This window comes from Dama dama, chromosome 26 (assembly GCF_033118175.1).
Source record: "Dama dama isolate Ldn47 chromosome 26, ASM3311817v1, whole genome shotgun sequence".
NCBI classification, from domain to species: domain Eukaryota; kingdom Metazoa; phylum Chordata; class Mammalia; order Artiodactyla; family Cervidae; genus Dama; species Dama dama.
In genome coordinates, this window is record NC_083706.1 from 19386338 (window position 1) to 19409017 (window position 22680).

The following is a 22680-nucleotide window of genomic DNA, read 5'->3' on the forward strand; positions in this document are numbered from 1 at the left end:
GGGGGATTGAGAATATGCTGGTTAAATTGTACACAATTGCATTGTAGGAGAAATTAGTTCTTCATTTTATGTACAACATTGGGATTAAAGCCACAATACTGTATTATATATTGTAAAGTGTCTAGGATACTAGATCATAATTATCCCTCAACAAAAATGAACAATAATTATATGACTGATGCAGGTTTTAGCTAAAGGTATAATGGTAATCCTGTTCTAATACATAGATTACTAGATAAATACTGTACTACACAATTTCATGAAGCAAAGGAAATAACTAAAATATTGTCCCTGAAGTTGTGCAGCATAGCAGCCTTAGAGGATATGCTCTTTATTTTTCATGTTCAGCATGATAATATATGAATCATTTCAGGATGCTGACAAGCATATATTCTTATGTATTCATTAAATTCTTCTCCTGAATGTAACATAAAATAAAGTCTTCTTACTGTGAGTTTTGCTTATCACAATTAATTAATTTCTTTACCACAAAAAAGGCAAATGCAAAATTTTTGTGTATGGAAAGTAATTTATGAAGATAAAGATAAGCCAGTATATGTTTACAAATACTCCAGGGGATTGTCTCCTCTGAAACCTCACTGAGAACTAGATAGAGATCTAGGTTTATTTTAGGGTCCTATAAACCTAGAACCCACTGTAGACTAAAAATCATTAAAATAAAATTATTGATATGTGATAAAGAGTGCCTGAATAATATATTAATTGTTGCCTTATTGTAATTATTAGAGTGATGATGTCTATTTAAATATACTTAACTTACACTACAGGAGATATTGCTGAGGCCAAGCACAAGCAAAGTACTTATAATAATTTGCTACATATTAAACTGAAGGTGTTTGCGTCACTCAAGAGCTTTACTACCATTATCTAGTTACATATTTGAAGGTTGGAGTTTGTCCTTGCTTACTTCATTATGATTCCTTTGCAAAATCACTTTTCCCATCAGGCACTTCTCTATTTCCCAGGATATAAAATCTCTTAGGATTTCACTCTGTTGAGATAGGACTTAAATTTAGCTTCCTAAACATGGCCGTCTCTGCAGACCATTTAGTATAACTTCCTGCCATTATGAGGGAATGAGCTGTTGTGGCTACATTATTATTAAAAATTGGATAATTAGCTTAACAAATGGTTTTACATTTAATTGAAGTTGACTTTCTTACATTACAAAAGAAAATCACAGTTAAAATTTAATATATCAGAAGCAAGCAATTGAGAAAGAAATGAGTCCCCTGTGCCACTATACCTCTATTTGTAATACTCTATAGGAACAGTTTATTTATTAATACAAACACTTGCCTTTAGAAAATAATTGTGTGCCACTAAGTCATGGGCCAATGAGTGTAAGTTCAGTGTACCAAGGAGGGTACCAAGAGGGGTACCAAGGAGTACAAGATTCATTAAGTCTCTTTGTTTCTGGGAAAAGTATTAGAAGTACACATGGGTTTAAAAGGGGGTTAAATAAGACATTTTTGCATTACTAAATAATCTATGAAGATTGTAGTATTTATTTCACAAAAAATATACTGCACTGTTATGTATATCAAGAATTTCTAGGGATACAAATTTATAATAATAATTCTGAAGTTTCTGGTAATGGTAAACAGACTTTACTTTTGGAAAATGTTTTTGATGTGCAATGAATGAATCAGTTCAGTCAGTCGTGTCCGACTCTTTGCAACCCCATGGACTGCAGCATGCCAGGATTCCCTGTCCATCACCAATTCCAGGAGCTTGCTCAAACTCATGCTATATAGAGAACACTTAAATAATAACTATATAGATAAACATTTTTCCAAAAGGTTACCTGTTGACCTAGGTAAGTGTAGACCAAGAAGTAACAATTTCCACAATTAACAAAGCCTTTTATAAACTCCCTCCTAAATGGCTAATCTCTTACCTCCAAAGAGTAGATACTTTCTTGACTTTTACTGCGACAGATCAGTTTTGTATTTTTTTTTGAACCAGACATAACTGGATGTCTATAGCATGCACTATTTTGTTCAATTACATGCAATCCATCCATGCTGTTGCATGCAGTTTCAGTACATTCATTGTCATTGAAATATCTTAATTTTTTGTGCATATGCATCATTTATTTATGTTAATGTTGATGAACAATCATATTTGCCACCAATTGGTAGTGAGTATACTATGAAAGGCATATGAATTAAATATATAGAAAGTGAAGAAAATGGTTAGAATTGGAATTAAATCATGCAAGACAAAGTATTTTGATGCTAGCTTTCTCTTTCTATGGAAAATCAAACCAGAAATCTCTTACAAGTCCTTAGCTCAAGCCCCTATTTGAATCACAAATTCTGTGGGGTGTTCACATTAAGTGACTATTTATCCTCTACATTCTGTTTAGGGCCAGGGATCTCACACATTGTACAAGTCAATCAATTTAAGACACCCTTTATTGAGATTAAAATTCTTCATTTAATATGCAACATTTTATTTTCTTCAGTTCACTCATTAGCCTTAGATTTGCTCATAAGGGCTAAATGCAGATGAAATTTGATTTTAGACACATTAGCATTTTGTGTTTTTTTTCTTTTTTAAGAGAGTAATGTGCTAACTGTAAAATATTTATACTTCTGAGATTGACACCCATCTTTGTGTCAGGCTTCATTCTGAATCAATCTCACTTCTGCCATGCTGCTGTTCAATATAGTATCTAGAAGTTAGAGAAACATTTCAAGAGAAGGAAATGGCAACCCACTCCAGTACTCTTGCCTGGAAAATCCCATGGATGGAGGAGCATGGTAGGCTACAGTCCATGGGGTCACGAAGAGTCAGACACAACTGAATGACTTCACTTTCACTTTTCACTTTCATGCATTGAAGGAAATGGCAACCCACTCCTGAATTCTTGCCTGGAGAATCCCAGGGACAGAGGAGCCCGGTGGGCTGCCATCTATGGGGTCACACAGAGTCAGACATGACTGAAGAGACTTAGCAGCAGCAGCAGATAAATATTTCAAAAGGTAATAACATTAAAAAGGATTGAGAAAATATTATAAATACAAGAAACACCCCCTCATTTTTCTATACATCGGCACATCCCCCTACCTCTCTCAGAATCCTAGAAAAGCTTTTACCCTGGAGTCTACTACCTATTCTCCTACTTGGACTTTAATCTAAAATGTTTTCACTCAAAGGTATCTTACAAAGGCACTTGGATAGACTTAGGTACCAAATTATTTTTGGCTTGTTTTATTGTAGCAAACACTCAAGAATGCACTTGATTCTTATAGGGTCCTTCAAATGAATGCTTATGTCTCTGTCTACTAAATAGGCCACTTTCAGCAATTCAATCACCAGCAAACTAGAGTAGAGATATGTGAAGTTTTCAAATATCTTCTAGCCAGAGGAGAGTTCTTTGGTTTAATTATTTAAAAAAAAATAAAAATCATCTGTATGTCTTTAACTTCCCATTACTTTTAGTATTCACAACCAGTTTATGTACTTAGATATAAGATGTGTGTTATGTGTGTGTGAGTTTGTGCTCAGTCGTGTCTGACTCTTTGTGACCCCCTAGACTATAGCCTGCCAGTTCCTTTGTCCATGGAATTATCCAGGTAGGAATGCTAGAGTGAGCTCCCTTTCCCTTCTCGAGGGGATCTTCCTGACTCAGGGATCAAACCTGCACTTCCCGCATCTCCTGCATTGGCAGGATATTCTTCACCACCATACCATCTGGGAAGCAGATATAACATATAAAACGTGTTTAAGGCACATGCATTTAAAGCTATCAGTAATTGGTTTTTTTTTTTTTTTTTTTGCTTTATTATGAATAAATTTTCAATAAAATTAGCTTCTTTCTTTCTCCTTTTCTCTTTCTCATTTTTTCATTTACCCACTTGCTGTATATCTCCTGGATAATAGTCCTTAAAATCAGAATGTTCATAACCCCATATTGAAAGAAATAATTTAGAAAACAGATACAACAATGATCTAAAGCACAGGCTGGTGTGTGAATCAAGCTCAGAGCTTGCAGGAGAGACATAAAATTCCTGGAGGAGGTGACTGGGTTGTAAATTGCAGCCCTCCAACCTGGACACTCTGAGTTTCCTTAAATGACACGGTGTTGTCCACCTCACGGTCACTCTAACTGTCCAACCATCTTCACAAAACGCTTTCTCTGCTGACTTGCATCTCTCAGTTACTTCCTACTTATCTCTTAGATACCAAACTAGTTGTGTTCATTTTCAGGGAGCAATTTTTAACTTTCTTCACTATATTTGAACAATGTGCTTTGGGTTTATGTTGTCCACTGTTTACATTATTGTGCAAATATAGTTAATTATAAATACTGTGAATAATTATCTAATTAACACCTATCACTTCCATTAGAAAAGATTAATTCGTGTAAAAACTGCTAGATTTACCATTAAATTCAGAGGAAGCAAAAACTTGGCAAACTAACAGTTCAGAACTTTTCCACAAATAGGAAGCCTTAAATATAAGTTCAAGACATAAAATGGAAGTATGGAGTATATAGCAAACAACACATTTTGGAATGACTTGAATATACTTATTGATCAAACCAGAGGAATCAAAACAATTTTGACTTAAATCATAGTGTAAGAGTAGGAGAAAAACATATACCTACAGCTTTACAATGGAGACACTTTCCATTTTTAGGCTTCTTCAGAGCCTCTTTCACATGCTTGTTTCTTAAGTTATAAATCAGGGTGTTTAACATGGGAATCACAAGGGTATAAAACAAGGAGGTCATTTTGTCTTCGTCTAGAAAGTAGGATGAACTTGGCCGGAAATAGATGAAGAGCAGAGTTCCCTGGAAAAATGCCACAGCAGTTAGGTGGGAGGTGCAGGTGGAGAAAGCCTTGAACCTCCCTTCAGCAGAGTGTATCTTTATCGTTGCTAGGATGGTGTAACAGTAAGACACAAAAAGATCTGAAAGCATAATCAGTTCAATGAAGCCCAAAATGATAAATATCACTAACTCATTGTCCTGTGCATGTGAGCAAAATAGCGAAAGTAGAGGAGGGACATCACAGAATAAATGATTAATCTCTTTTGACTCACGGAAACACAGGCAGAATATTAATATTGCGTTAATTAAAGCATCCACAATGCTGGTCATGTAAATCTCAACCATGAGCAGGGAGCACACCCCGCTGGACATGCTGACCGCATAGAGCAAGGGGCTGCTGATGGCCTTGTGCCAGTCACAGGCCATCACTGCCAGCAGGAGACACTCACAATCTACAAAGGTTCAGAAGATCAGTGATTGCAGAGCACAGCCATAAAAGGGGATTGATTTGCTCTTGGCAAGGAGGTCTATCAACATCTTGGGTCCAGTTGCTGTGAATTAGCAGAGGTCACTGAAGGAGAGGTGACCTAGGAGAAAGTACATTGACATGTGAAGCTGGGAGTCCATTTTTATTAAAATGATCATCCCAAGATTTGCAGCAAGAATAATGAGATAAACAACCAGAAACATGGTAAACATCACTTTGATTCTAGGGTCGCTATTAATTCCTAAGAGAATGAATTCATTCAAGGAAGAGCAATTTCCTCCATCCATTCTTCTTTATTCTTCTAAAATGTTCCAGAAATCATAAGATAAAAAAAAAAGAGTGAGATCAAAGGTTTAACTCTTCTTGACATTTGGAAAAATATAATCTGTACATAAGAAAAGATTTATTACAGTGTGTTATATTTTTTATATCCTTTATCCTCATAACGTAGCTTAGAGATGTCTCATTTTATGTTGTTGACAAAAGTTGAAATGTCTAGGATAGGATTTTGACAGCTTGATCCTCAATTTGGATGTCATCTGTGAGGTATTGGAATTGTGTGAAACTTCACTGCTTTATCTCAGCAATCAGTTATGAGATTAGAGATCACTGCAGGTTAATATGATATGAAAGCAACACCCAAATTAAAGAGACAAAACTGGAATATACAACCTTGTATTTATAAAACAAATATCCAATTGAGCATAAAAGTGGTTCTACTTCTTGAGTTATTTAAGAATCATATGCCAGAAACCAACACAACATTGTAAAGCAATTATCTTCCAATGAAAAATAAAACTTAAAAAGGAATCATAATTTGCTTAAGATTGTGTATTAAACTCACACAATGAGCATATCTTGGAATTTAAAATGAACAATGTGACATTACTATTCTCTGTCTAAATTAGTGTTCATATTTTTGAGACATTAGGTATTTCATAAGTTTTTATCTAGACATATTCCACATTATTGTTACTTGCATGCAGGAGTGGTGAGGGGTCAAAAGATCTGTCTCTTGATCAGCCAAACAAATTCTAACAAGTGGGATCAACACAGCCTTTTAGATTTTAGCTTCATTTATTCCAGGTGGCTGCTAAGGTAGGAGGTGCCTGAGACAGGGGTTCCATACCTGGGTTGCAAAGATCCCCTATAGGAGGGAATGACCAGTGGAACTACTCCAGGGTTCTTGCTTGAGAATCCCATGGACAGAGGAGCCTAGCGGGCTACAATCCACAGGGTCACAAAGAGTTGGACACAACTTGAAGCAACTTAGCATGAACACACATCCATTAAAAATAGAGATGGAAAAAGGAGCAATAAACATATCTTTGATATATTGCCTTCTATTTATGTGTACATGTGTGTGTATGTACTTTTGCTTCCCTGTTAATATATGAAAACTGGAATATGAATGATAGTTTCATTTTGCTTTAAACAAGTAAATATATTATGTGGTTTATACCAGGCTGAATTTATACAAATTTGTATTTTTATTGGGATATATCAGTGGTGACTGGGGAAATATTGAAAAAAGTCTTAAGTATACATATACCATTTCACAGTGATTAAAAATATGAAGATTATCTTATTAATTTTGATTATTAACTAAATTAATATAACTTTTACTTATCTAATCAAAATGAATCATTTTTCCCTTGCTCTAAAAGAAACATCATTTTTTGCAAAGAGATTTCAGACTATGACTAAAGAAAATAGATATCTATCTACAAGTTTCTAAATAATTTATTCCTTATTTTTTCAAATATAAAGTATCTTATTTTTCACTCTTATATTTGGTTACTTAGAAACCTACCTGTGATCAGTAAGTCTTTTGGTGCTCGCTCCTGGTAACTGAACAACATACGCAAATCACATTTAATTTTTCATAGTGACATTTGGGAGTAAATCTCTAAAGCTTTTACCCTCATGCTTTTGTATTATGCAAACATATGATTAATTAAATGTCTAGTTCTGTATTTTCCTCTGTGATTGACGCAACCACTTCAGCAATGGCCAAACTTTAGTTCTTTGAACTTGCTTCAAATTGATCAATATTAGAAAGGTAAAATTATTTTAATATTATGATTCATTGTTACTCTAAGTCTACACCATCTTCCACTCAAATTAGACATCTAATGAAAGTGAAACAAACTTTCTACTTAATTATTTTATGTTATCACTCATCCTGTTAAATTCTTAAATTAATACATTAATTAAAATAATTATTTTACTTATTATTGTTTATTCTTAATCATTTTTGATTTTGTGTGTTTATTTCAGTGTCAAACCAAAAACTAATTTACAAGACTGATGTCAAGTTTACCTCCTGTATTTTGTTTAGAATTTTTATGGTTTCCATTCTTATGTTCAAGTCTTTAACTCATTTTAAGTGGACTTTTGTGTATGGAATAAGGAGTACAGGTGGCACTAGTGATAAAGAACCTGCTTTCCAATTTCAGAGACATAAGAGATCCCCGGTTGGATCCCCAGGTAGGGAAGTTCCCCTGGAGAAAGAAATGACAGCCCCCTCCAGTATTGTTGCCTGGAGAATGCCATGGATGGAGGAGCCTGTCAGGTTACAGCCCATGGTGTTGCATGACTGAGCAACGCAACACAATTTCATTATTTCGCCTGCAGCTATCTAGTCGTCCCAGCACCATTTATTAAAGAACACATTTGAATCAGTTCTAATGAGATGGATGAAACTGGAGCCCATTATACAGAGTGAAGTAAGCCAGAAAGATAAACACCAATACAGTATACTAACGCATATATATGGAATTTTAAATGATGGTAAGGATAACCTTATATGCAGGACAGAAAAAGAGACACAGATGTATAGAACAGACTTTTGGACTCTGTGGGAGGAGGCGAGGGTGGGATGATCTGAGAGAATAGCAATGAAACATGTATATTATCTAGGGTGAAACAGATTGCCAGCCCAGGTTGGATACATGAGACAAGTGCTCAGGGCTGGTGCACTGTGAAGACCAGAGGCATGGGATGGGGAGAGAGGTGGGAGGGGGGATCAGGATGGGGAACACATGTAAATCCATGGCTGATTCATGTCAATGTATGGCAAAAACCACTACAATATTGTAAAGTAATTAGCCTTCAACTAATAAAAATAAATGGAAAAAATAAAAATAAAAAAGACTATCTTCCCCATTGTATACTATTGGATCCATAATTGTACATTTAACAACCATGTATAAGGTGGCTTATTTGTTCCATTGATCTATGTGTCTGTTTTATTCCAATACCATACTCTTTTGATTACTATGTCTACATAATATAGTTTTAAATCAGGAAATGTGATGCCTCCAGGTTTGTTTTGCTTTCTCAAGATTGCTTGGCTATTAAGCATCCTTTTTGGTTCCATGTCTCTAGAGGTTTTTTTTTTTTTTCCTTGCAAAATATTGAATATGTAGCTTGCTTCGAGTAATACAGATAATCTATCAATAATAATTAGTTTGATGCATAACAATGAAATACCTTTCCATTTATTTGTGTCTTCTTCAATTTATTTCAGCAGTACAATGTTCCTGTATTGTATCAATACAATTTCAGTGTATAGTTTGTTCACCTCTTGGTTAAATTTATTTTAATTATTTTTATGAGGTTTGTTTTTTTTTTTTTTTTTGCTTAATTTCTCTTTCCAATAAATAATTGTTAAGTGTATAGAGATGCAACTGCTTTTCTATTTATTTTATACCTGAAATTTACTGAATTTATTTATTGTTGTTCTTACACTTTTGCCACCTCATGTGAAGATTTGACTCATTGGAAAAGACCCTGATGCTGGGTGGGATTGGGGGCAGGAGGAGAAGGGGACGACAGAGGATGAGATTGCTGGATGGCATCACCGACTCGACAGACATAAGTTTGAGTAATCTCCAGGAGTTGGTGATGGACAGGGAGGCCTGGCGTGCTGTGATTCAAGCATGGGTCGCAAAGAGTCACACACGACTGAAAGACTGAACTGAACTGATGGTGAAAATTTTAATATTTTCTATAAACTATATGATGCTACCTGCAGAGACTATTTCACTTCTTTTTCCACCTGAATGCCTTTTATTTCTTTTCTTTCCTATTTCTTCTGGCTAGGACTTTCAAGAAAACGTTAAATGCAATTTGCAAGGGTTGGAGTTCTTATCTGTTCCTCATCTTTGAAGGAAATATTTTACCTTTTCACTGTTTAATGTGATATAAGCTGAGTTTGTCATATATGTCCATTATTTTTACTGAGATAGGTTCCCTCTCTAACTGGTTTGCTGATAATTTTATCATGATTTTTTTTTTAATTTTGTCATTCGTTTTCTATATTTATTGAGATGATTATATTATTTTTTCTTATGTTTGTTAATGTATATCACATTGATTGGCTTGCACATTTTAAACTGTCCTTGCATGCTTGGAATAAATAACACTTGATCATAGTGTATGATCTTTATAATACAGTTTTGAATTTTTTTTATATATATATTTTGTTAGAGATTTTTGCATTAATGTTCATCAGGAATATTGACCCTTAATTTTCATTCCTTGTTGTGTTTTGTCTGGTAGTGAGCCAAGGTAATGCTGGGCTCATAAAATGAGTTTGGAGGTACTACTTATGCTTCTATTTTTTTTTTTTCTTGGAAAAGTTTAAAAAGTATTAATTCTTTAAATGTTAGAATTCACCAATGAAGCCATATGGTCCTGAACTTATCTTTTGGGGAAGCTTTGGATAACTGATTAAATCTCCTTACTAGTAATTGGTCTATTCAGATTTTCTGTTTTTTCATCATTCAGGGTTTGTAGATTGTTACGCTCTAGGAATTTAACAATTTCTTCTAAGTCATTTGATTTTTTTTGGGGGGGAGGGGATGTATTTTGTTCATAGTAGCTTCTTATGATCCTTCGTTTTTGTGTAGTATCAAGGGTCATATCCCTAATGCCATTTATAGTATTAGTTATTTGAGACTTCTCTCTTATTCTTGGTAAATTTAGCTATTTTTCCCCCTCCATTTTGTTAATAACAGAAGAACTGTACAAAAAAGATCTTCATGATCCAGTTAAATATGAAGGTGTGATCACTCACCCAGAGCCAGATATCCTGGAATGTGAAGTCAAGTGGGCTTTAGGAAGCATCACTACAACAAAGCTAGTGGAGGTGATGGAATTCCAGTTGAGCTATTTCAAATCCTGAAAGATGATGCTGAGAAAGTGCTGCACTCAATATGCCAGCAAATTTGGAAAACTCAGTAGTGGCCAAAAGACTGGAAAAGGATGCCAAAGACTGCTCAAACTACCACACAATTGCACTCATCTCACACGCTAGTAAAGTAATGCTCAAGATTCTCCAAGCCAGACTTCAGCAATACGTGAACCGTGAACTTCCAGATGTTCAAACTGGTTTTAGAAAAGGCAGAGGAACCAGAGATCAAATTGCCAAAATCCAATGGATCATTGAAGAAGCAAGAGAGTTCCAGGAAAAACTCTATTTCTGCTTTATTGACTATGCCAAAGCCTTTGACTGTGTGGATCACAATAAACTGTGGAAAATTCTGAAAGAGATGGGAATACCAGACCACCTGACCTGCCTCCTGAGAAACCTGTATGCAGGTCAGGAAGCAACAGTTAGAACTGGACATGGAACAACAGACTAGTTCCCAATAGGAAAAGGAGTACATCAAGGCTGTATATTGTCACCCTGCTTATTTAACTTATACTCAGAGTACATCATGAGAAACACTGGGCTGGATGAAGCACAAGCTGGAATCAAGATTGCCATGAGAAACATCAATAACCTCAAATATGCAGATGACACTACCCTTATGGCAGAATGTGAAGAACTAAAGAGCCTCTTGATGAAAGGGAAAGAAGAGAGTGAAAAATTTGGCTTAAAGCTCAACATTCAGAAAAGTAAGATCATGGCATCTGGTCCCATCACTTCATGGGAAATAGATGGGGAAACAGTGGAAATAGTGTCAGATTCTATTTTGGGGGGCTCCAAAATCACTGCAGATAGTGATTGAAGCCATGAAATTAAGAGAGGCTTACTCCTTGGAAGGAAAGTTATGATCAACCTAGATAGCATGTTAAAAAACAGAGACATTACTTTGCCAACAAAGGTCTGTCTAGTCAAGGCTATGGTTTTTCCAGTAGTCATGTATGGATGCGAGTGTTGGACTATAAAGAAAGCTGAGCACAGAAGAATTGATGCTTTTGAACTGTGGTGTTGGAGAAGACTCTTGAGTCCCTTGGACTGCAAGGAGATCCAACCAGTCCATCGTAAAGGAGATCAGTCCTGGGTGTTCATTGGAAGGACTGATGCTGAAGCTGAAACTCCAATATTTTGGCCACCTCATGTGAAGAGCTGACCCATTTGAAAATACCCTCATGCTGGGAAAGATTGAGGGCAGGAGAAGGGGACAACAGAGGATGAGATGGTTGGATGGCATCACCGACTGGATGGACATGGGTTTGGATGGACTCCAGGAGATGGTGATGGACAGGGAGGCCTGGTGTGCTGCCACTCGTGGGTTCACAAAGAGTCGGACACGACTGAGCGACTGAACTGAACTGAACTGAAGTGAAATGTACAGCTTTTATGGTGATTGCCTTTTTTTCTATTTCATATGTTTTAACTCTGATCGTTCTTATTTCTTTTCTGTTACTAACTTTGGACAGCATGTTTTGTTTTCCTAATTCCTTGCGGGTATAAAAGTAGTTCTAGCTTTTTTTTTTTTTTTCCCTTAAAGTAAGAATTTTTTCAACACAAATTTTCCTCTTAAAACTGTGCTTTTTGTAGCTTGTTATTGTCCTCTAATTTTTGGCATGACATTTTTCTATTTCCATTTGTCTCAATATATTTTTTTAAATTATTTTTTTATTTCTTCTCTGAACTTCTGTTTGTTCAGGGATATGTTTAATCTCCATACATTTGCAAATTTTTAAACTTATTTCTCTAATTGAATTCTCATTTTATACTGTTGTGGCTGGAATAATGTTTGATATGGTTTCAAGTTTCTGTGACATTCTTGAATGAAAGTCTTATTGTCTGTCAGAGTAAGATGTTCTGGAGACATGTTGACCCTTAAAGTGTTAGTCACTCAGTCATGTCAGACTCTTTGTGACCTCATGGACTGTAACCCAGAAAGATCTTCTGTCCACAGAATTCTCCAGGCAAGAATACTGAAGTGGGTAGTCATTCTCTTCTCCAGGGGATCTTCCTGATCCAGGGATTGAACCCAAGTCTCCCGTATTCCAGGCAGATTCTCTACCATATCCCTAGGATAGTCATAAAAGCTGAGGTACATCTTTGTGTACAAATTCCTTCCAGGGAGATACTGGTAAATTGGGATGAGAGGCCCACAGACGATTGAATAAGTCTATTTTAATTTTATAATCCCACTTATAGGGGTTAAAATATTCTTGCCTTTATTTCACATCTACTAGATCTCATAATAACAGCCAGTATGTAGATCAAACATATCTTTAGATGCTCTGATACAGGGCGGTCAAAAGGAGGAAGATTACCTAACCACATTACACATGTATATTCTCTAAATTAGCAACAATCCACCAACACTCCATTATTCTTGGACAATATATCTCAAAAAACTATTTCTACCATGTTTCTGCTCATAAATAACAGTTCTAAAATGTTGTGTGTAAATTGAGGAAACAGTACATGTGGAAACCCTGTAGTATTTTAACTCTGTGGAAGACGTCAGTTTCTCACAAATGCCCCTGTGGAAGCCAGAGAATCTGCTTGGGCTTTAATTTCATTCTGAAACGTTTTTGCACAAAGACACTTTACAACGATAGCTAGAAAATCTAAGAAACAGTGGCGTTTAACTGTAATAGACAATAAAACTGTAAACAGTGTAAACAATAAAACAGTGTAAAACAATAAAAACCGTGTAACAACTGTAATAAATAAGTACATGAATTTTACATGCTTCTTCAAAATATCTGTGCTGTTTACACATGCTGATTCAGTGCTTTAGCATCAGATTCTAGAGCAGAAACCAACAAAATATATACATATTAAGAATGTATACAGATGAATGCTCTTTGCTTCTAGTGTGATATGTATTTTCTTTCTAGATCAGCACCCTAGTATTCCAACTATTTTATATTCTTTCTTAAAAAAAAAATATATATATATATATATATATATATGCTGCCCATATATTCAAGCCACACACAATATCTTCAGTTAATTTTGATTTTGTTAATTATTGATGTCTAATAAACACTCACAAATGTTATCTACTCTTGATTCCTTCCTTTTTCTTTACTTCTTCCTCTCTCTCTCTCTCTTTCTCCATTTGTGTCCCAAACATTAGTTAAGTTCTTTGGATAATACATATGGAATGCAGAATCCTTGGGCAAAGATTGCTCACAATCTCATACTGTAGGCCATGGTTTCACAAGCAAGATGATATTAAATAGAATGACTAAAGAAAATGGTTGTCTGTGAACTATGAAAAGGAACATTTAATCAGAGACTAGAAGGGGAGGAGTTGATAGCTAATTATTAAAGAAAACTATGTAATTTACCAAGGCACTTTAAATTGCTTTCAATTTTGGATTTCTTAATTCTAAAAAGGTTTGTGTATGTGTGTGTCTGTGTATTCAGTCGCATCTGACTCTTTGTGACCCCAGGGACCACAGTCTACCAGGCTCCTCTGTACATGAAATTTTCCAAACAAGAATACTGGAGCAAGCTGCCATTTCCTACTCCATCAGCTCTACCTGACCCAAGGTCTGAATCCGAGCCTCCCGCATCTCTTGCATTGGCAGGCAGATTCTTTACCACTGAGCCACTGGCAATCCCCTAAAAAGGTATACAGCTGCTCTACTCATGACCTCTGCAAGTATCAAATCATCTTCCTAGAATCTTTTCCTTTTCCAAATTATTTTTGAATCTGACAATTAATATCTCCATTCAAGAAAACATTTCTTCTGCACACTGTGTTTTGACATTTGTTCCTAGATTTTTCACCCTAAGTTTTTACTTTTTTTTTAATTAATGAAAATCTTAAACTTTACTATGAATTGTATGTGTGGTTAGTTAATAAATGTTTCTTTATTCATCTAGATTATAAGGTCCATTTTTATACAAACTAATGGATTTTTTAAGAAATGTAAAGCACTTAGAGGCAGGCAAAGAAACAGTAAATAGTTGATAAATATTAACATACTTGAAATAATAATGCTTGAATGAATGGATACACCCAAAAAATATGACAGAATTTGAAGAGCCAGGAAGTTTTGCACAGAAAGAATTTCAGAGATAAGGTCAAGACATATAATGAAGCATGGCAAGTTTTGAAAACTGCAACAATTTCTTATGGCTGGACTTTAGTATAGATACTCACTTATTAAATAATTTGATAAAATTATATTTCTCACATATCATACCATATAATTTTGCAAAAATAATAACTACTATATGTGTATGTATATGTGTGATATAAATATTTGAAACCATCTTTTATTTTTTAGTTTTTCTAGGGCATTTTTCACAACCTTGTTCCGTAGGCTATATAAATCAGAGGACTTAACATAGGAATCATAAGGATGTAAAACAATGATGTCATTTTGTCTTGCTCTAAAGAGTAGATTGAACTTGGTCTGAAGTACATAAAAAGAAGAGTTCCCTGGAAAATTGCCACAGCAGTTAGGTGGGAGGTGCAGGTGGAGAAAGCTTTGAACTGCCCCTCAGCAGAATGAATCTTTGAGACTGCTAGGATGATATAACAGTAAGAGACAAGAACTCCTGAAATCGAGCTCAATTCAATAACTCCAAAAACAATAAATACTGTCAATTCATTGACCTGGGTATCAGAGCAAGAAAGAAGGTAGAGTGGAGGTAAGTCACAGAAGTGATTAATCTCATTTGACCCACAGAAACATAAGCAGAATGCTAATGTCATGTGTATCAGAGCATCTGTAAACCCCAGCCATGAGCAGGGAGCACAACCTGCTGGACATGGTGACCGCATAGAGCAAGGGGCTGCTGACGGCCTTGTACTGGTCATAGGCCATCACTGCCAGCAGGAGACACTCAGAATCTGCAAAGGTACAGGCAATCAAGAATTGTAGGGCACAGCCATAGAAGGGGATTGGTTTGTTCTTGGCTGAAAGGTCAACCAGCATCTTGGGTCTGATTGCTGTCGAATAGCAGAGGTCACAGAAGGAGAGGTGGCTGAGGAAAAGATACATTGGTGTTTGCAGCTGGGGATCCATTCTAATCAAAATTATCATTCCAAGGTTTCCCAGAAGATTAATAAGATAAACAAGTAGTAACATGGCAAATAAGGTCACTTTCCCTCCCAGATTACTGGTAATCCCCAAGAAAATGAATTCAGTCACAGAGGAGCAATTTTATTTTTCCATTCTTTAATTTTTCTCATCTAAATTTTTGACAAGTGATCAGGAAAACTATAGATGAGCGTATGGACATCTGCAAAATATCTGTAAAGAAGAACACTGTCTCTTTGTGTAAATGTCATTTTATACTCAGAAAATTACCCAATCATGTAATTACTTTTTGAAGGAACATTGTTACCTACCTGGAAAAATAAAAACAAACAAACAAACAAAAAAACAGTAATACACATTGAAAAAGTTTTATCTAAGTCTGAATGTCATCATGATGTATATAAAATTTTATGAGTTTTTCATTTTCCTAGATTTTTGCTTTCTTATCTATGGACATATAATTGGATGAATGTTTCATTCTATGTTCAAAATACCATAGAAGAGACACCAATGTTTGAGAGACCTGGCTGTCAGTTACAGGATTAGGCATTTTCCATCTCTAGAAGTAGTTATTTGGACTCAAAAAATTGTTACCATTGTTATGTTTCTCAAAAACAGCTCAGATGATGTTGGTTTAAAACGATTGTCTATTCATTCTAGAGCATATCAGCAACTATTCATAATGAAAATCACTATGTTACTGTCCTAGTCTGTTTCCTTCAGCATTCGGTAGACATGAAATAAGTATTATTGACCTTTACCATAGAAATATGTTGTTGCTTTGCCACAGTACTCATTACCGATCTCTGCAGCGCCCTGGTGCCAGGTGATGAATCCCTTGACCAGTCAAAGAAAAATGATACAAAGAAGTGAAAACATCGAAGTTAACACACACATTTGCATTTCTTTGATTTTAAATTGGCTTTCATATTAAAAAAAAGAAAATGGGATGAGGTATAATAAACACCTCTGATAAATACAGTCTTCTCCTTGTGTGTATGTATTTGCATGTGTTATGTCTACATGTATGCACGTCTCTGTTGATATAACAATTAGAATATTGGTGACAGATTTTCTTTAAGTATATATTAGCATATGATTTACATAGAATTGTTTGCACTTATTGCTATTTATAGTGTGGTACCTAAATTATTAAAAAACAAAACAAAACTAAAAGGTATGTATATACTTCCTCAATGACAAAGAGTAAAGGCTTTCCTGTGAATCTAAATTAAAAGAAAATAATTAAACAATCATTTTATAGATACTAGAGACAGATTCTTCCAGTTCCGAGAAGAAAATATTTTTTGACCATTAAGTTTATAAATCTCTCATTTTTTTAATGGTAAGTTTTTCTCCTATATTCTTAAATCTAGAGATTCAAGAACATACCTAGAAGGAGCAGGTCTTTCTGCCCTTGCTACTGATGCCTAAAAAAATAAACAGCTAATGTTTTATTTTGCCTGGTAGCATTTGGGACTTAAATCTCTGAAGTTTCCATCCCCTGGCTCATTGTTTTCTAACATTTGGTTAATTATATTTTCTGCTCTTCATTTTCCCCTGTGAAAACAGTAAAAAAAAAAATTTGCAAATTTTGAGCTTTATTTCTTCACTACTGTCAACATATTTATCTGACAGGAAGAAACATACAGATTATGTTTATTTTAAGCTGCACATTTACACTGTGCATCTTACACTTTGACTAGTAAAGTAGAGATCCAGTGAATTACAAGATTTCCCCACTTAGTAATTTATATCTTCCTATCATTCATTTTGTTTCTACCTTTTTGAAATGTTCACCTTTCCCATGTCATTTAGGAATATTTCCAGTAATAAAAGGATATGAAGAAATGTCAAAGCAATGCATGAAAGGCCAAAAGATTTTTAAAAAATCAGTACGTAAAATCAATTCTGTCTAATTAATGCAAAGATTTGATTCAGTTTGTGGGGATACTTGGATTCTACTAACAACCATTAGAAATGAAAACTGGGGGAAATGCACTTATTTTATACCTGCACTATATCTTTTTAGAACAATGATTGACTCAGGTGGTAAAGACTTATTATGACTCATAATTTTCTCTCTTTTTAGAGAGGTAAAAACAAGATATGTGTATTATAGAGAACTGATGATGCATTTTAGTCCCCTTAGGCTCCCAAATCACTGCAGATGGTGACTACAGCCATGAAATTAAAAGATGCTTGCTCTTTGGAAGAAAAGTTATGACTAACCTGGACAGCATATTAAAAAGCAGAGACATTACTTTGCCAACAAAGGTCCATCTGGTCAAGGCTATGGTTTTTCCAGTAGTCATGTGTGGATGTGAGAGTTGGATATAAAGAACGTTGAACACTGAAGAATTGATGCTTTTGAACTGTGGTGTTGGAGAAGGCTCTTGAGAATCCTTTGGACTGCAAGGAGATCCAACCACTCCATCCTAAAGGAAATCAGTCCTGAATATCCATTGGAACGACTGACGCTGAAACTGGAACCAGTATTTTGGCCACCTGATGCGAAGAACTGACTCATTGAAAAAGACTTTGATGATGGGAAAGACTGAAGGCCGGAGGAGAAGGTGACAACAGAGGATGAGATGGTTGGATGGCATCACTGATTCTATGGACTTGAGTTTGAGAAAGCTCTGGGAGTTGGTGATGAACAGGGAGTCCTGGCGTGGTGCAGTCCATGGGGTAGCAAAGTGTCAGACATGACTGAGCGACTGAACTTAACCCCCCTTAACAATCATTTGATTAACTCTATAGCTAATGAGTGGTGTTACCATTGCAGTTCAGACACATTATTCAAGTAGTTAACTACCAGCTTGTGGAAATGCTGAAGAGGGTGGATTTTTTACCCAGTCGGCTCAGTGGGTAAGTATCGACCCTCAGTTGAGGAGATGCAGGAGACACGGGTTCAATCCCTGGATCAGGAAGATGTCCTGGAGAAAGAAATGACAACCAACTCTATTATTCTTACCTGGGAAATCACAAGAACAGGGAAACCTGGTGGGCTACAGTCTACAGGGTCATAAAAGAGTTGGACACAATTTAGGGACTAACCAACAACAGCAAACCTCACGTAGTTTTCATTTTTCTATTGTGTTGGGAAAATTTAGGATATATTTTCTGAGTAAATTTCAAGTGTACAACACAGCATTGGCAATTATAGTCATCACTTTGTGCCTTAGATCCCCAGACACTATTCATGTTATAACAGAAAATCTGAACCATTTGAGCAACATCAATATCCCCTTCCCCCGACTCCTCTAGCCCATGGAGGGTTCTTTGAGTTCTACTTAGGTTCTTTGAATTTGACTTTTTTAGATTCCATATAAAGGAGATTATATAGCATTTGTTTTTACTTTGTCTGACTTATTTCACTTAACATAATGCCTTCGAGGTTAACCCATGTTTTCAAAACTGTGAATCTAAAACAGCAAAATTTGCCACCCCAAAATATGGCTGTTTAGTATGACAAGTATATTGAGCTGAGTAATTTTTATTGTGCCAAATACTTCTATTTTAATCAATTTACATATATTTTCTTATTAAACTCTACAAGAATCCTGTGACATTATGGGTATACCCATTTTATGGTTATTCATTCATTCATTCCATGCATATTTCTTGAATGCTGACATTATATACAAGAGATCATTCTAGGTAATACCTAAGTGAAAAAAGGAGCAGTGTGGAGGCCATGATAGGAGTCTACACGGTTTGATTGGAGGTCATCAGGGAAGGAGCTGGTACTGGCTGCAGGGAAAGGGAACCAGGTAGGGGTGGGGGTCAGAAAGGTAGTGGGCAGCAGTTCCTGTGGGCAGATGCAAATGACACAGAAAAGTTTTTTTTCTTTTTAACTTGCCCTTAGCTGTCTAAAATAATTTAGATAGATCTCATGTTTCAAAGAAGGAACTACTATCATAGATGGGGACTGCAGAATAATATAAACTAGGTCTCCTAGACAGGGAGGAACCTAAAATATTCTGTTATAATTTCTCTCTATGATTCATTGTTTCTGTTTCTCAGGAAACATTTGTCTACCAAACATTTGCTCTTTTCACTTCCTAGTGAAAGGCTTTCCATTCCTTATTATTTTCAGACTCTGACCACTTTCTCCTTTGTCAGTTATATATGGTTAAAACGTAAAGATAACATGAGATTATGTATACCTCCTTTTACTTGTCTTTGGAACTTCTCATGTTATGTGGATTCCACCTATTTATGTAATTAAACATTTTCTTCCTCTTGTTAATCTCTTTCATGTAAATTTAGTTATTAGATCTGCCAACATTCACTAGGAGGGCAAAATTAAATTGTTTCCTTCCTTAAAAATTCTTTACTTCTAAAAAGTCATGGAATTGTCCACCTTAAAACCTCTATAATTGTCAGGTCTCTGCCTGCTATCTTCCCATATCACTACATGCATCATTTCTATTTTACACTCTAATCTCCACTTGATGAAGCCTTTATTAAAAACAATAGATATAGGATTTTCTTTATATTTATTACCTATTGTTTTTACTTCATGATGATATTGAGGTTAGTATGAATTATTTGGTATTTATGTAATTAATGTTAGTTACTTCAAAAAGATAATAAGATTTATTAGTATAGAAGCTATTCAAAGTGCCATGGAACACAAAACACTTAAATGCTCAGACTTCATTTGGTAAACACATAATGCACTATAAGAACAGTGAACTGATATTTGAATGAAAAAATGGACAAAAATTTAGCAAAACTAGAAAGGTTGAAAACTTTCTAAATAGAGGGGATATTATTTATAAATTTTAGACATATAATGAAGTATGCAACATTTCTTAAAATTGAGCTTTAGCATGAATACTCATTTTATCAATTAAATTATTGGAGACATCTTTGTTTCTCTTGTAATGTTCAAAATAATTTTACAGTAAATAATTTATCTATGCTATAAATAAAATGCATGGGTGCACATATATCAAATATAAATATTTAAAACATTTTAAATAAATTAATAAAATAAATAAATAATATAAATATTTTATATTTTAGCTTTTCTAGGACATCTTTCACATCCTTGTTCCATAGGCTATAGATCAGAGGGTTTAACCTGGGAATCACAAAGGTATAAAACAATGAGATAATTTTGTCTTGATCTAGAGTGTGGGAAGAACTGGGTCTGAAATATATGAAGAGTACAGTTCCCTGGAAAGTTGCCACAGCAGTTAAATGGGAGGTGCAGGTGGAGAAAGCTTTGAACCGCCCTTCGGTACAGTGGGTCTTCAAGACTGCTAGAGTGATATCACAATAAGAAACAAGGACTCCTGAAATGGAGCTTAATTCAACAAAGCCAAAAATAGTGAATAATGTCAACTCATTGACCCATGTATCAGAGCAGAAGAGAAGGTAAAGTGGGGGTGAGTCACAGCATAAATGGATAATCTCATTTGACTCACAAAAGCATAAGTGGAATGCTAATGTCATGTGCATCAGAGCATCTGTCATCATGTAAACCCATCATGTAAACCCCAGCCACGAGCAGGGAGCACACCCCGCTGGACATGCTGACTGCATAGAGCAAGGGGCTGCTGATGGCCTTGTACCGGTCACAGGTCATCACTGCCATCAGGAGACACTCACAATCTGCAAAGGTACAGAAGACCAAGAATTGCAGAGCACAACCATAGAAGGGGATTGATTTGTTTTTGACTAAAAGGTCTACCAACATCTTGGGACCAATTGTTGTTGAATAGCAGAGGTCACAGAAAGAAAAATGGCTGAGGAAAAAGTACATGGGTGTGTGCAGCCTGGGACCCAACCTAATTAAAATAATCATTCCAAGATTTTCCAGAAAGTTAATGAGATAAACAAGAAAAAACAGGATAAATAGGATTACTTTAATCCCAGGGTTATCAGTAATTCTGGCAAGTATGAATTCAGTTAAGGGATGAGCAACTTCCTCTTTCCATTCTTCTATGCTCTTCTCTAAATTCTTGAGGAAATGATCAAGAAAACGATACAGACATGTGTATCACTTCTGGATGTTTACAGTATATTTGTAAGGAAGAACACAATTTATTTCTGCAATTTTCATTTTGTACTCAGAAAATGACTTGGTCAATAGTCACTCTTTAAAGAGGCATTGCTATCTACCTGATAATAATATAAATATGTGAGATAGGTAGTTGAGGAATTTGTTCTAAATCTACATGCTGTTCCCAAAGTATGTTACAATCTGCAAACTAATTACTCTGAGCATAACCTTTCTTGTTTCAAGAATATTTGGATGAATTAATGTCTCATTACATCATCAAAACAATGTGGAAAAAACAACAATGTTAGAAACACCAGGCTATAAGAGAGACTAGTATTTTCTATGCTTGAAAAATTTCCATGCATACAAAAAGTGTTTACATTTTTTATGTCATTCAAAGAACAATTTAAAACATTTGTGTATTAGTATTAGAATAAATTATTACAACACACACTAATAACAATGAAGATAACTATGTTATTGATACTAGTCTCTAGTACTTGGTGAGGCACGCAATAATTAATATCACCTTTTCCCTTGAGATTTATTACTGCTTTACCACACGACTTGTTACCTGTTTTTGGAGTGTCTGGTGCCAAAGATGGAGTCTATAGAACAGTCAAAGCAAAGAGCTAAAAGGAAATGTAAACAGCAGAATTTAAAACACAGTGCTGTATCTCTTTGGATTTTGAATGGACTTTTATAGCATCCAAGTGGAAACAGGTTTAGTGAAAATAAATTCTTCTGAGATACACTGGTTTCTCTGTCTAGAGTGTGTATAATGTGTGTCATGTAGAATGTCTATTACATGTCTCTAATGTGCATAAGAATAAAATATAAGTGAGGAGCTTTTCTTTATACCTTATGACACGGGATTCACATGAAGACGAATTTGCACATTTTAATTTTTAAAGTGCCACCTACATTAGTTTTTAAATAAGGTAAAACTAACAACAACAACAAAATCCTTAAATTTATCGACATACCATTCTGATGATAAAAGAAGAGAAGGTTTTCCTGTGAATCAACATCAAAATTAATTAATAGTCATATTATGGATGCTAATAAGTACAAACAGATTCTGACAGTTCTGAGAAGAAAATATTATTT

At 35.2% G+C, this 22680-nt stretch overlaps 3 pseudogenes; all 3 read right to left on the bottom strand.

The window, feature by feature from the left end:
• Positions 1-4603: 4603 nt before the first annotated feature.
• On the bottom strand, positions 4604-5578 carry LOC133047050 (olfactory receptor-like protein OLF2; annotated as a pseudogene).
• Positions 5579-14795: 9217 nt separating this feature from the next.
• LOC133047051 (olfactory receptor 5W2-like) lies at positions 14796-15686 on the bottom strand (annotated as a pseudogene).
• Positions 15687-20588: 4902 nt separating this feature from the next.
• Positions 20589-21505, bottom strand: LOC133047291 (olfactory receptor 5W2-like; annotated as a pseudogene).
• Between the last annotated feature and the right edge of the window lie 1175 nt (positions 21506-22680).